The sequence below is a fragment of the Aegilops tauschii genome, unplaced genomic scaffold (genome assembly GCF_002575655.3).
Source record: "Aegilops tauschii subsp. strangulata cultivar AL8/78 unplaced genomic scaffold, Aet v6.0 ptg001328l_obj, whole genome shotgun sequence".
NCBI lineage: Eukaryota > Viridiplantae > Streptophyta > Magnoliopsida > Poales > Poaceae > Aegilops > Aegilops tauschii.
Window position 1 is genome coordinate 12,809 of NW_027333523.1, and position 15,179 is coordinate 27,987.

Here is a 15,179-nt window from a genome sequence, read left to right on the forward strand (position 1 = left end):
AGAGAAAAATCCCTCCCCAAATCGTGCTTGCATTTTTCATTGCACACGACTTTCCCTATGTAGAAATAGCCAATTTCTATTCCAAAGAGGAAGTTCTACTAATTTTTTTAATTAGTAACTTGATTCACCTACTCTTTATTATAATAAAAAGAACATTTCAGAATGAAAAATAGAAAAGTTTTTTCTTGATCATTTATCAACCCTTTCCTGTTTCTTAATTTCGTCTAATGATTAATTAAGAGGGTTGACCAGGTCATTGATACGTATAATATCCAAATACCAAATACGCTCAGTGTGTGATCCACAGAAAGAAAAAAGAGTTGTTTTGGTGAACATCAAAGAAAAAACTTGCTCTTCTTCCATAAAAAATTCTTCTAAAAATGCCGAACCCAATCGTTGCATAAAAGTTCGTACCGTGCTTTTATGTTTCCGAGCTAAAGTTCTAGCGCATGAAAGTCGAAGTATATACTTTAGTCGATACAAAGTCCGTTTTTTCGAAGATCCACTATGATAATGAAAAAGATTTCTACATATCCGACCAAATCGATCAAGAATATCCCAATCTGATAAATCTGTCCAAATGGGTTTACTAATAGGATGCCCCGATCCAGTACAAAATTGAGCTTTTGATAAGTATCCTATGAGGAGAGTAGCGGGGACTATGGTATCGAATTTTTTCATTCGAGTATCTATTAGAAATGACTTCTCCAGCATTTGATTCCTTACTAACAAAGAACTTTTTGGTACACTTGAAAGGTACCCCATAAAATCGAAGCAAGAGTTTGCTAATTGGTTTATATGGATTCTTCGCGGCTGAGTCCAAAAACAGAAATAATATTGCCAGAAATTGATAAGGTAGCATTTCCATTTCTTCTTCAAAAAAAAAGTGCCTTTTGATGCAAGAATTGCCTTTCCTTGATATCGAACATAATGCATAAGAGGATCCATAAAGAACCATAGGGTTTTCCGAGAAAAACCAGGGTACATTATCCCAAAATGTTCCATCTTCCTAGAAAAGTGGATTCGTTCCAGAAAAGTTCCAGAAGATGCTAATGGTAAGCAAGAAGATTGTTTACGAAGAAACAACAAAAAAAATTCATATTCTGATACATAAGAGTTATATAGGAATCGAAACAGTCTTTTATTTTCTTTTTGAAAATAAAAAATGGATTTCATTGAAGTAATAAAACTATTCCAATTCGAATAATAGTTGAGAAAGAATCGCAATAAATGCAAAGATGGAACATCTTGGATACGGTATTGAAGGAGTTGAACCAGGATTTCCAAATGGATAGGATAGGGTATTTCTATATGTGATAGATAATCCAAATGCAAAAATTTGTCTTCTAAAAAGGGAAATATTGAATGAATAGAGCGTAAATTCTGAAACTTTGGTATTTCTTTTTCTTTCGGACAAAATAATTCCCGTAGCGAGAATGGGATTTCCACAACGATCGCAAACCCTTCAGATAGAATCTGAGAATAAAACTCAGAATAAAAATAATTTTTGTAATCCAATAATCGATCTTGGTTAGGATGATTAACCGAGTTATCCAAAAAATTCTGCTGATACATTCGAATAATTAAACGTTTCACAAGTAGTGAACTAAATTTCTTGTTATTACAACTAACAACTATTTCCACAGGTTCAGAACCATTTAATCCATAATGGTGGGCAAATGCATAAATATATTCCTGAAAGAGAAGTGGGTAGACAAAGTAGACAAAGTATTGTTGACGAGATTTATGTTTTTCTGAATACCCTTCGAATTTTTCCATTTGTATTTCTACTTGAATCAGAGAGAAGAAGCATTTCTCGGTTTATCGAATGATGATACATAGTGCAATATGGTCAGAACAGGGTGTTGCATTTTTAATACAAACCCTGGAAAGAAAGGGAGTCTAATCCACAGATCTTTTTCTGCTCCTTTTCTACCCAATTAGTTTATGTTTGTTCTAATTAAAAAAAAAGAACAGAACAAGTTTTTTATTTTTGCAGGCCAATCGCTCTTTTGACTTTGGAATACAGCCTCTTTATCAATATACTGCTTCTTTTACACATTCAATCCATAACATCCCTTATTCAATCCATAATCAAGAATAATTAGGATTTCTAAAAAAAAAGAAAAAATAAAGGGTCCACTCATAGGAAAACCCAACCTTTCCCCGCATCCGGCACTAATCTATTTTTAACGTCTAATTAGAGCGGGGAATCATTCCAATTAGGAAGTTCAGCTCGTTGCTTTTTATTTTACCAGAATTGGAGCCAGGCTCTATCCATTTATTCATTAGACCCAGAAAATCGTAATTTTGGATTCCATTCAAAAAAGATTGATTTTATTACGACATGCTATTTTTTCCATTCATTACCTTTGAGGATCAGTCGTGGTCTTCTAGACTCTACCAAGAGTCTGGACGAATTTGTTGTTTCATCCAAATGTGTAAAAGATCATAGTCGCACTTAAAAGCCGAGTACTCTACCATTGAGTTAGCAACCCAGATAAAAAAAGGATCTTAGATACGATCGAAATCCAAAAATCAATGGAATTACACCGCGCGCTTCTGTCAAAACATTGAACTAGCAAGACATCAAAAGATTTTTTTATCGACCATGAAAAACACTCAAATGCCAAAACGAACAGGTCCGGTTAAATTCCACTAAAGTAAAGTTAAAAAAAGAGCGACCCTAATCACGATGGCCAAATTCTCCTTATTTTTAGCGATTTTTATTAAAAAAAATATATATTATATTGTATGAGAATACATGCAAGAGGAACACCCTTATCATTTGAGCGAAGTGTAGGCGGAAAAATTGAATATGGAGTGAGGATAAAGAGACCCATCTATCTACAAATTCTATTTGTTCAATAGACCTTTGTCAATGGAAATACAATGGTAAGAAAACAAATTAGATAGAAAAAGTAAATAAAATAGGGGCTTATGTTGAATTGGCACGATATAATATAAATCCAAATAGGATTAAAAAGAGGTAAATTGTGTCTAAATAATTAGACAACTAGGAATACTAATAATCTTCTCCTATCCTACTTTTTGATTCATTTAGTTCTTCAATTAACTCAAAGTTCTTTCTTTTTCTTTAAAGAATTCCGCCTTCCTTAAAATATCATAAACAGTTCTTGTTGGTTGAGCACCCTTTTCAAGGAAATAGAGAATAGCTGGAACATTTAAACAAGTTTGATTCTTTATCGGATCATAAAAACCTACTTTTTGAAGATCTCTTCCTTCTCTTCGAGATCGAACATCAATTGCAACGATTCGATAGACAGCTTATTGGGATAGATGTAGATAAACAACGCCCCCCCCTAGAAACGTATAGGAGGTTTTCTCCTCATACGGCTCGAGAAAATGATTCGAATTTCTGTCGATAATAATAGAAATTAGACTATGACGTGCATTAATTTCCTTACAGAAAAAACAAATTTCATTTATACTCATGACTCAAGTGGGCTAATTTTGCCTGACAAACTTCGAAGGCAAAATCCTTCCAAAATTTTTGAGTCGTCTTTAAACTCTTTTCTTTGTCTCATTTCGAACGAATTGACTTTTATTCCTTATTCTGATCCAACTCTGTTGTTGAGACAATTGAAAATTGTGTTTACTTGTTCTGGAATCCTTTATCTTTGATTTGTGAAATCCTTGGGTTTAGACATTACTTCGGGAATTCCTATTTTTTTCTTTCAAAAGAGTAGCAACATACCCTTTTTTCTTATTTCCTTCGATAAAGCATTTATCTCTTCTATAGAAATCTAATAAGAGGGATTGATTCTGATATACTTTTATTGGACTTTATTCTTATTTTAACCTTTCGATTTATTTCTATATTAAGGATAGACTGACAAAGTTGGCCTAATTTATTAGTTTTCACTAACCCTAGATTCTTTCCCTTGATAAAAAAAATTCTGTCCTCTCGAGCTCCATCGTGTACTATGTTACTTAAACCCAGCGCAAATTTGGTTCGGAACGAATAGAACAGGCTATGTCGAGCCAAGAGCATTTTCATTACTATGGAAAATGATGGATAGAAAAATCCACAATCGATCATGTCCTTCAAGTCGCACGTTGCTTTCTACCACATCGTTTTAAACGAAGTTTTACCATAACAAACATTCCTCTTTTCATTGCAAAGTGGTATAGAGAATTGATCCAATATGGATGGAATCATGAATAGTCATTGGTTTAGTTTTTTTATACTAATTAAAACTTGCTATCTATGGAGCAATATGGATAAAAGAAAGTAAGTATTTATCCGGGAAGCCTCCGCCAAGATCCAATTTATTTAAACCCATATTAAAATTCTATCATATGAATGAAACATAGTTTGAAAAAGACGACTAAACAAGTTTGCTTAAAACTTATTTATTCTTAAATTTCCACCCTCAACGGATGGCTCGAGATGATCAATCTTGAAGTGAGAAAAGAAGGATTGACTCTTCCTCAATAAATAAACTATCAACCTCCAAAAAAGTTTAATTAATTTAATTACTAGAATTAGAATTCTAGTAGTAATATATTTTTTCAGTACCAAAAACAATTAACTATAATAACTAAATAAACTATTCCAATGAAAAGATTGAAAGTTTTTGGTAGTTATAGAATTCTCGTACTTCTTCAACTCGAATACCAAAAGGAAGAAAAAAATATGACTAAGTGATTTTATTTTATAGTAGAGGCATATCCTGAATGTGCTTGATAGATCCCATTTTTTCATGAAAATAAAGATAGTCAATTTGACTGGACTTAAGACTTTATTATGTTTTCTGAGAAAGAATAAGATATCATTATTCTCTTTAATAAACTTTTGTCTCGTACGGAATACTATATGATTTCACCGTTTGTTTCATCAGAAACAATCTGGGACGGAAGGATTCGAACCTCCGAGTAACGGGACCAAAACCCGCTGCCTTACCACTTGGCCACGCCCCATTTCGGGTTTTATGCGACACTAATAAACACTAGTATGTTTATTTGTTATTCGTCAATACCATTTCAATTACATAAAAAAGGAGGGATATTCTCTTGCTAGTATTCTACACATGCGGATAATATAGAATCAAAAAAATGCATTGATCATTACATGGAATTCTATTAAGATATTATATGAAAGTCGAATTTATTCCACTCTCATTTGAGAGTGCAAATACAAGGAGGTATTTTGTGTTTGGGAAAGTCCGAAGAAAAAAGATTTTGAATCTGCCTTTTCCTTCTTTCCCTTAAAAAAATAACTCAAGAAAAATCCAATTATTTACTCTACAAGAATGAAATGCTTGTTATGCCTAATATACTTAGTTTAACCTGTATCTGTTTTAATTCTGTTCTTTATCCTACTAGTTTTTTCTTTGCCAAATTACCCGAAGCTTATGCTATTTTCAATCCAATCGTGGATATTATGCCTGTTATACCTCTATTCTTTTTTCTATTAGCCTTTGTTTGGCAAGCTGCTGTAAGTTTTCGATGAAATCTTTAGTACTCTGTATGCCAAATTGAATGATGTGTTCATTCCAAAAAAATTTAAAAATGGGTAAAAGCCGAGAAGTTTTATATTTTTATATTATGAACCTTCGATTCTAAAATTTAAATTCTTCTACATTGAATGGGTAGCTACAGCAATAAATTTGGATCAGCCTTTCTACTCCCCTGCACCTAGGTTGAGCAGGTACCTAAAGGTACCTACACAATACCTAACCACCTAACCCTATTTTTGCTATTGATAAGAGTGCTTATTATAAAAGAATTCTTGCAATTTTTTTCAAGAATTCTTTTTTGCATTTTTAGGTATAAAAAAAAAACCATCCTAGTGGATCCGTGTGGTAAGGAAAAACTGGTAATCTATTCCTTAAAAAAAAATCTTGGAGATTATGTAATGCTTACTCTCAAACTTTTTGTTTATACAGTAGTGATATTCTTTGTTTCACTCTTTATCTTTGGATTCTTATCTAATGACCCAGGACGGAATCCTGGACGCGAGGAGTAAAAATTCAGTTTTTTTTTTTTCTTATTGGATTTGTTTCGTACATTTATCTATGAGAAAATCCGGGGGTCAGAATTCTTTCCAATTCGAAAGTCCCAAATGATCCAAGGGAGCGGAAAGAGAGGGATTCGAACCCTCGGTACAAAAAAATTGTACAACGGATTAGCAATCCGCCGCTTTAGTCCACTCAGCCATCTCTCCACGTTCCAAAGCGAAAGGTTTCCGTGATATGATATAGGCAAGAAATAAGAAATAACGGTTGCAAAAAACCCCCTTTTTTTCTTTCAAAAGTCTATAAAAATTATATTGCCAATTCCATTTTAATTATATTCTTTTTTCTTAATGTTAATAAAAAAAGAAGAAAATTCTTGTTTTTTCTTTCTAAAAATCGATATTGGCCGAGAGACAATCAAATAGATTTTCTCTTTAGCGGGCATTTCCATATAGGACTTGTTATAATTATAATAAAACAAGCAGGTTATATAAAAAAAAACGCTTTTTTTGTCGATTATTTATCAAGAAAGCAAAAAGGGTTCTTATCAAATCCACCATAAAATTGGAAAGAAGCATAAAGTAAGTAGACCTGACTCCTTTAATGATGCCTCTATCCGCTATTCTGATATATAAATTCGATGTAGATGAAATTGTATAAGCGAATTTTTTTTATTTCCTTAGACTTAGACCGCGCAAGACAAGAATTTTTCGCTATTTACGATTTCATATTCTTGTTACTAGATGTTCTATAGGAATAAGAAGAAATCGCAACTCCTTTGCGCTACACATAAAATTGGATTTCGAAGGTCCATTTTTTTTTCAGAATCCTCTATTTTAGTTCTTCCACCCATGCAATAGAGAGGGAATGGGAAAAGAAGGGTTACTTTTATTTTCATTTTTCCTTAAAAGATAGACTTTGAAATAGGAGTCTTGGAATAATGCTGAATTCAAAGGTTTATTTCTTTCTATAGTATAAGAAAAACAATTTATTTCTATTTCTATAGTATAAGAAAAACAAATAGTATAAGAAAAACAAATCGAATCAAATTCATGGATTTACCACGACCTCGGTTGTGACTGTGACTCCATAGATAAAAATGGGAAATTTCTCTCTTCGAGACCATTGAAAAAGGGCATTGAACGACAAAGAAATCGTCCACAGATAATAAAACTATCATATGCCTTGGAAAGTGATATGAGGTGCTCGGAAATGGTTGAAGTAATTGAATAGGAGGATCACTATGACTATAGCCCTTGGTAGAATTCCTAAAGAAGAAAATGATCTATTTGATACTATGGATGACTGGTTACGAAGGGACCGTTTCGTTTTTGTAGGATGGTCTGGCCTATTGCTCTTTCCTTGTGCTTATTTCGCTTTAGGGGGTTGGTTTACAGGGACAACTTTTGTAACTTCTTGGTATACCCATGGATTGGCTAGTTCCTATTTGGAAGGTTGTAATTTCTTAACCGCAGCAGTTTCTACCCCTGCCAATAGTTTAGCACACTCTTTGTTGCTACTATGGGGGCCCGAAGCACAAGGAGATTTTACTCGTTGGTGTCAATTAGGCGGTCTATGGACTTTTGTAGCTCTCCACGGGGCTTTTGCACTAATAGGTTTCATGTTACGCCAATTTGAACTTGCTCGGTCTGTTCAATTGCGGCCTTATAATGCAATCTCATTCTCTGGTCCAATTGCTGTTTTTGTTTCTGTATTCCTTATTTATCCACTGGGGCAATCTGGTTGGTTCTTTGCGCCGAGTTTTGGCGTAGCAGCGATATTTCGATTCATCCTTTTCTTCCAAGGATTTCATAATTGGACGTTGAACCCATTTCATATGATGGGAGTTGCCGGAGTATTAGGTGCGGCTCTGCTATGCGCTATTCATGGAGCGACCGTAGAAAACACTCTATTTGAGGACGGTGATGGTGCAAATACCTTCCGTGCTTTTAACCCAACTCAAGCTGAAGAAACTTATTCCATGGTCACTGCTAACCGCTTTTGGTCCCAAATCTTTGGTGTTGCTTTTTCCAATAAACGTTGGTTACATTTCTTTATGCTATTTGTACCCGTCACCGGTTTATGGATGAGTGCTATTGGCGTAGTTGGCTTGGCTCTGAACTTACGTGCCTATGACTTTGTTTCCCAGGAAATCCGTGCAGCGGAAGATCCTGAATTTGAGACTTTCTACACCAAAAATATTCTTTTAAACGAGGGTATTCGTGCGTGGATGGCAGCTCAGGATCAGCCTCATGAAAATCTTATATTCCCTGAGGAGGTTCTACCACGTGGAAACGCTCTTTAATGGAACTTTCGTTTTAGCTGGTCGTGACCAAGAAACCACCGGCTTTGCTTGGTGGGCTGGGAATGCCAGACTTATCAATTTGTCCGGTAAACTGCTTGGAGCTCATGTAGCCCATGCCGGATTAATCGTATTCTGGGCCGGAGCAATGAACCTATTTGAAGTGGCCCATTTCGTACCAGAAAAGCCCATGTATGAACAAGGGTTGATTTTACTTCCACACTTAGCTACTCTAGGTTGGGGAGTAGGGCCAGGGGGGAAGTTCTAGATACTTTTCCGTACTTTGTATCTGGCGTACTTCACCTAATTTCCTCCGCAGTCTTAGGCTTCGGTGGCATTTATCACGCGCTTCTGGGACCCGAGACTCTTGAGGAATCTTTTCCATTCTTTGGTTATGTCTGGAAAGATAGAAATAAAATGACTACAATTTTGGGTATTCACTTAATTTTGTTAGGTCTAGGTGCTTTTCTTCTAGTACTCAAGGCTCTTTATTTTGGCGGTGTATATGATACCTGGGCCCCTGGGGGGGAGATGTAAGAAAAATTACCAATTTGACCCTTAGCCCCAGTGTTATATTTGGTTATTTACTAAAATCTCCTTTTGGTGGAGAAGGGTGGATTGTTAGTGTAGATGATTTAGAAGATATAATTGGTGGGCATGTATGGTTGGGTTTATTTGTGTATTTGGCGGAATTTGGCATATTTTAACCAAACCCTTCGCATGGGCTCGCCGTGCATTTGTATGGTCTGGAGAAGCTTACTTGTCTTCTAGTTTAGCTGCTTTATCTGTCTTTGGTTTTATCGCTTGTTGTTTTGTATGGTTCAATAATACAGCTTATCCGAGTGAGTTTTATGGACCCACCGGGCCAGAAGCTTCTCAAGCTCAAGCATTTACTTTTCTAGTTAGAGACCAGCGTCTTGGAGCTAATGTGGGATCCGCTCAAGGACCCACAGGTTTAGGTAAATATCTAATGCGTTCCCCAACTGGGGAGGTTATCTTTGGAGGGGAAACTATGCGTTTTTGGGACCTTCGTGCTCCATGGTTAGAACCTCTAAGGGGCCCCAACGGTTTGGACTTGAGTAGGTTGAAAAAAGACATACAACCTTGGCAAGAACGACGCTCAGCAGAATATATGACCCACGCTCCTTTAGGCTCTTTAAATTCCGTGGGTGGCGTAGCTACCGAGATCAATGCAGTTAATTATGTCTCTCCTAGAAGTTGGTTATCAACTTCTCATTTTGTTCTAGGATTCTTCTTTTTTGTGGGCCATTTATGGCATGCAGGAAGAGCCCGAGCTGCTGCAGCAGGTTTTGAAAAGGGAATCGATCGTGATTTGGAACCTGTTCTTTACATGAACCCTCTTAACTAAGATTTTCTTATTTATACCTGTTCTACTTTTTTTCTGTTCTGGCTCGGTTATTCCATCTAGCCGAGCCATTCATTCCTTTTATGAAAGAAAGATAAGGGACAGAAAAAAAAAAATGAAAGAAACAAACGTATTCAATAAGCAAAAGGAGAGAGAGGGATTCGAACCCTCGATAGTTCCTAGAACTATACCGGTTTTCAAGACCGGAGCTATCAACCACTCAGCCATCTCTCCACAGCCTAATCCTTATTTTACTCCTACAAATAGAACATAGCCATATAAAAAATAAAAAGATTTATTAGCCTCTAGAAAGATATCAGATACAAGTTCCTTTTCGATATATCTCTGTATACTGTATACACGGATACAGGATCCGCTATACCCGCTTGTGAAATAAAGAGTAAATAATCTCTTCTCACCCCCATATCCAAATAAAAAAGCGGTTTAAGTAATAAATTTGAATTAAAGAGAAGAATCAATGGATTCATGATTAAACCCCTCCTACTTCTTGTATTTTTTTACAATTTTGGTTTAAGTGAGGGATCAAATATGTAGTCAACTTTATTTGATGGTAGCTTGGAGGATTAGAAATATGACTATTGCTTTCCAATTAGCTGTTTTTGCATTAATTGCGACTTCCTCAGTCTTAGTAATTAGTGTACCCCTTGTATTTGCTTCTCCTGATGGTTGGTCAAATAATAAAAATGTTGTATTTTCCGGTACATCGTTATGGATTGGACTAGTCTTTCTCGTAGCTATTCTGAATTCTCTCATTTCTTAAATTAAATTTGGTTAATATTTATTAACCCCATAAAAAAGAAATAATAAAGGCCATTTCTTCTAAAAAATTAGAATAGTGAGACGTATTAAAACGCAATTTGCGTTCCGAATTGCTAGCTCTTCTCTTTCAGTATTATGAAATTCCATTCCCATTAGAATATTCATTCACAGATAATAAAAAAAGGAAAACTCTAATATAATAGAAAATGAAATGAAACGGTCGACCCAGACATAGAAGGTCGACCCAGGCGGATATACGCTATAAAATATATACCGTAGCGAGCGTAGTTCAATGGTAAAATATCTCCTTGCCAAGGAGAAGATACGGGTTCGATTCCCGCCGCTCGCCCGCTTAATTTATCAAAGTACTATGATAAAAAGTTTAGTCTAGTTAACTGTTTAACTACTTATATTAAATTAAGTATTAATTAGGTGTTAGTCTAGTGCCGTATCCCTTACTATCTTACCCTTCCTTTGCATCCCACTCAAAAAAAGAGGGCGCTCCGGAGGCAGAAATAGAACTCGCCAACAGAGCTCCAAAAATTGGGTATTAACTGAGACAAACAACGGGCAAACTTTTTTTAAAGGGAAGAGAGAGGTAGACTGTCCCTTTCGTTTCATTTTTATTTTCTGCAGGGTAGGGAGAAGCCTTGCGCCTTCTTTTTTTGAAGGCAAGTGACTTCGCAAACTGCTCAATTTTGCCCTCTAGGGCCGGGAACTAATGAATAAAAAAGGGTTGGATACGCCCCTCTACCATATCTAGAGAAATAGAATAGTCCTTTTATACAGACTGCTAAGTGCGGAGACGGGAATCGAACCCGTGACCTCAAGGTTATGAGCCTCGTGAGCTACCAAACTGCTCTACTCCGCTCTGGAGTACCAGAAACTGGTGGACAAAAAAGGCTTGAATACAAGCCTCTAACATGTCTAGACAAAGAGAATACTCCTTTTATACAGAATGGAGCGGGTAGCGGGAATCGAACCCGCATCGTTAGCTTGGAAGGCTAGGGGTTATAGTCGACGTTGGTTGATTATTTTTAACGTCTCTAATTCAAAACCGAACATGAAATTTTGATTTCATTCGGCTCCTTTATGGATATTCTCACCACTTAACATCTATGTCAGCTTTTCTATTTGAATGGAACCAAAGCTCTCCGCTTTCTAGATGATCCTTATAGAGTAGGAGATAGAAATTCTATCTAAATCCATCTAATCTACTTACTTCGTTCCCTAATTTCATTCAAGAGATCCTGAGGAAAAGAATTGGGTTTCCACCGAGCTTAAACAATATGCGGATGGTTCTAGTAAACCAAAACTATCGTTTTTTAGCTATTTGGCTTCCTTATTCCTTATTTTAAGAAGATTTAGTTACGATTGGAAATCAACTTTTTTGTATCTTCATCCATAGATCCTTTACTCATATTTTCAAAATTGGAATACTTAATCCAATGCAAAATTATGCTTCGCGACTCTGTACTCATAATCCTATTTTATTTTGGATGCAATTTAAATTAGTCTTTGGATACAAATCGCCAGAATGTATATTCTTCCTCAATATGCTATTGAGAGGAAAAGGATTTAATCCTTTATAAGAACTAAAGTTTTCATCGGAATATAAAAATAAAAAACTTAAGGATGCCTTAAGTATATCATTTCAAATTCAGTTATTATATAGAACGAATCACACTTTTACCACTAAACTATACCCGCTACATTGTAGATTATGGTATAAATGGTACCCTTTGTCAAGGATAGCCATTTGACAAGAAGGCTAATTCCCCCTTATTGAATCAGATGGAGAAGGTTCATGACACTGAGCCGTTGGTACTTCTACTTCGATCGCTCGCCTTTACTTTAGGATTTAGATAGCCCCTCTGGTCTGTAAAAAAAATCTTTTCTTACCATGCTAATAGCGCCTGAACCAAATGTATTTATTTTGATTAGGATCCTATTCTACGGTTACGACTACAATAATAATTATTTACTTTGCAAGGACGTAAGTGTGTCAGACTGCTAAATTGTTTTATTATTCCTACAATATAAACTAGGGGATATAGGGGGTAACACTGTCCCTATAAATTCCTTTTTCCTTTTCTTTTTTGTCCAGAATTGAACAAAAAAGAAATTATGGAAGATGTTTTCTTCCCCCATTAAGTCCGAGCCATAGAGTAAGAGTGAGATGAGTTTTCCAAATTCATCATAGACTTTCCCTATGGCTTGATAGAAGTAAGCAGCAAAGAGTCGTAACTTAAAGAAAAAAACGGACAGGGCCGACAGATTTACCTGATGTAAAGAAGATCCTAAAAGTCTCTGATTAGTCGACTCTCTCCATTTAACACTTTCCTCTCTCTCCTTTTTTCCACTGACTCAATTCTAGTTTATTAGATTCTTGTTTAAAAGAATGAAAAAAGTTCAATAGAACTAAGAACACATAAAAAATAGCATAGAGGATCAAGGCCATTACCAAAAGTTCCTCCAAGGATCCTATATCCTATTGGGTATCTGTTCCCCGCCTTTTCCCGCTAGGATCGGAAATCTTATATTTTCCATATCCATATACCGTTGAATCCTTGGGGTTCCAGAATCCGCCTATTTTACTAGTCTTCGGAAACGGAAAACCCTGAACCAAGAAGAGTTGGATATGTTATGTAGGGTATGTTTTTTTTTTATTAATTTTATTTTGAGCTCTCAAGATATCGATATATACATATACAATCTCTACATAATGTCTCTCTCTCTATCTCTATATATTATATATATAATATGTACATTATGCAGTAGACCCATAATGGGAAATCCAAGTGGCTAATTTTTGAATTAAATAAAAAGCCCTTTTAACTCAGTGGTAGAGTAATGCCATGGTAAGGCATAAGTCATCGGTTCAAATCCGATAAAGGGCTTTTTAAATTAGTGGTAGAGTAATCTCGTGCTAAGACGTAAGTCGTTGGTTCGAATCTGATAGAGTACTTTTCTACTAAATTGATTCACTTTTGTTCTTTGTTTTTGAAACTTTCTCTATATTTTTAGAGAATTTTATGACTTAGTGCGGGATGGATGCATTTTTGGTCTGAACACTAAATGAAGCACGGAGAATTAATCTATAACGATCAACTAAAAAAAATCCTAGATGAAAACATAACAGAAAAGTTGGAAAAACTCTTTGCTTTGGATCTATTTATACTTTTCGAGTATATTGACAATTCCAAAAAACTGCTCATACTATGATTATAGTATAATCACGAGCGGTTGTATATGGCCCTATCGTCTAGTGATGCCCCTATCGTCTAGTGGTTCAGGACATCTCTCTTTCAAGGAGGCAGCGGGGATTCGACTTCCCCTGGGGGTAGGGAGTATTATGAAAGGAGGTTAATCATAGATTAGCAAAAACCCTAGAATAAATTCTTCCTGGGTCGATGCCCGAGTGGTTAATGGGGACGGACTGTAAATTCGTTGACAATGTCTACGCTGGTTCAAATCCAGCTCGGCCCAAACCAAAAATCTAGGGCTTCGTGAGTATGAACTAAATCCTTTTGTTTTCTTCCATAAAATAAAATGTCTGATCTATAGAAATAAAAGATAAAGAAAAAAGGGAAATTTTTTTTTTCTAATCCATATCTCTCTCATTCCTTTCTTACAAACAAAAGAGTTTTTCTTATTGAAGGCTGGATTATTATCCATTTTTAGTGATAAAAAATCACGACATACTAGTTATGTCACTCTCACTATACCCACGTATAATATAATATGTGGGTATGTAGTATATGATTCGTCTATTTCTTAGAGTACGAAAGACGAATCGAATCTTCTTATGGTTCTATTTAAGAATGGGTATGCCATACACCCCGCGGGGATTGTAGTTCAATTGGTCAGAGCACCGCCCTGTCAAGGCGGAAGCTGCGGGTTCGAGCCCCGTCAGTCCCGAACTAGGGTTCAATGAATGGAGAAATTGATATTTCCTTTTTCCATGAAAAAAAGGGGCAGGGAGCAAGATCAAATACCCACAGGGCACCCTTACTTCACTTTTTTATTTTGCATCCCTCATTAAAGAGGGAGGGAAGGCATATAGGAATTTTTTTTCACTACTCCCGATCGATAAAGATAAAGAAAGACACACATACGATATGTGGATTAGTAGAATTTAGGATATTATATTACTCTATCTTTCTTTATGATGATACCATCCTCATCTTAATTTCCTATTCCACTCTTATGGAATAGAGTACCGGTATTTTACCGGAATCCATACATAAATCGTATTCCCTTTTTATTTCAGACCTCTTTTCCCCATCTCACTTCTACTGCTTATTTGGATGTCTATGTGACCCATAGAAAGTTGGTCATATAATACATACATAATTGTATGTATAACTATAAGAAAAAGGAAGGAAATTGTATAAGATTAAGAAAGTAGAAGATTAAGAAAGCTCGTGGGTTAGAGATATAGAAAAGAAAAAGTAGAAAAGGATTAAAAAAGAGGGAATTCCTAATCCAATCAAAAAACCCATTTTGGTCTTAGTGTGGATAGAGGATCTTCCTATGTTATACTATATAACTCTCATCCGTGAAATATAACTCTCATCCATGAATTGATTTGATAGATCCGATATTCATAATATTGAATTGATTCAGTATTATCAGAATGCAAGCCCTACCCTTGAATTTACAAGATACCCCTTTTTCCTCTCCATGGGATTACATCCCGAGTTATTGTGAAAATAAAAAATAAAGAGGTTATGGAAGTCAATATTCT

At 35.6% G+C, this 15,179-nt stretch overlaps 6 non-coding genes across 6 annotated transcripts; 4 read left to right on the forward strand and 2 right to left on the reverse strand.

Moving 5' to 3' along the window:
- Positions 1 to 6,102: 6,102 nt before the first annotated feature.
- Positions 6,103 to 6,190, reverse strand: TRNAS-GCU (transfer RNA serine (anticodon GCU)). Its single transcript has one exon. It is a non-coding gene; the product is annotated as a tRNA-Ser (tRNA).
- Positions 6,191 to 9,795: 3,605 nt separating this feature from the next.
- Positions 9,796 to 9,883, reverse strand: TRNAS-UGA (transfer RNA serine (anticodon UGA)). The gene has a single exon. It is a non-coding gene; the product is annotated as a tRNA-Ser (tRNA).
- An 824-nt stretch (positions 9,884 to 10,707) lies between these two features.
- TRNAG-GCC (transfer RNA glycine (anticodon GCC)) lies at positions 10,708 to 10,778 on the forward strand. The gene has a single exon. It is a non-coding gene; the product is annotated as a tRNA-Gly (tRNA).
- Positions 10,779 to 13,257: 2,479 nt separating this feature from the next.
- On the forward strand, positions 13,258 to 13,329 carry TRNAT-GGU (transfer RNA threonine (anticodon GGU)). Its single transcript has one exon. It is a non-coding gene; the product is annotated as a tRNA-Thr (tRNA).
- A 507-nt stretch (positions 13,330 to 13,836) lies between these two features.
- TRNAY-GUA (transfer RNA tyrosine (anticodon GUA)) lies at positions 13,837 to 13,918 on the forward strand. Its single transcript has one exon. It is a non-coding gene; the product is annotated as a tRNA-Tyr (tRNA).
- Positions 13,919 to 14,276: 358 nt separating this feature from the next.
- TRNAD-GUC (transfer RNA aspartic acid (anticodon GUC)) lies at positions 14,277 to 14,350 on the forward strand. The gene has a single exon. It is a non-coding gene; the product is annotated as a tRNA-Asp (tRNA).
- Positions 14,351 to 15,179: the final 829 nt, after the last annotated feature.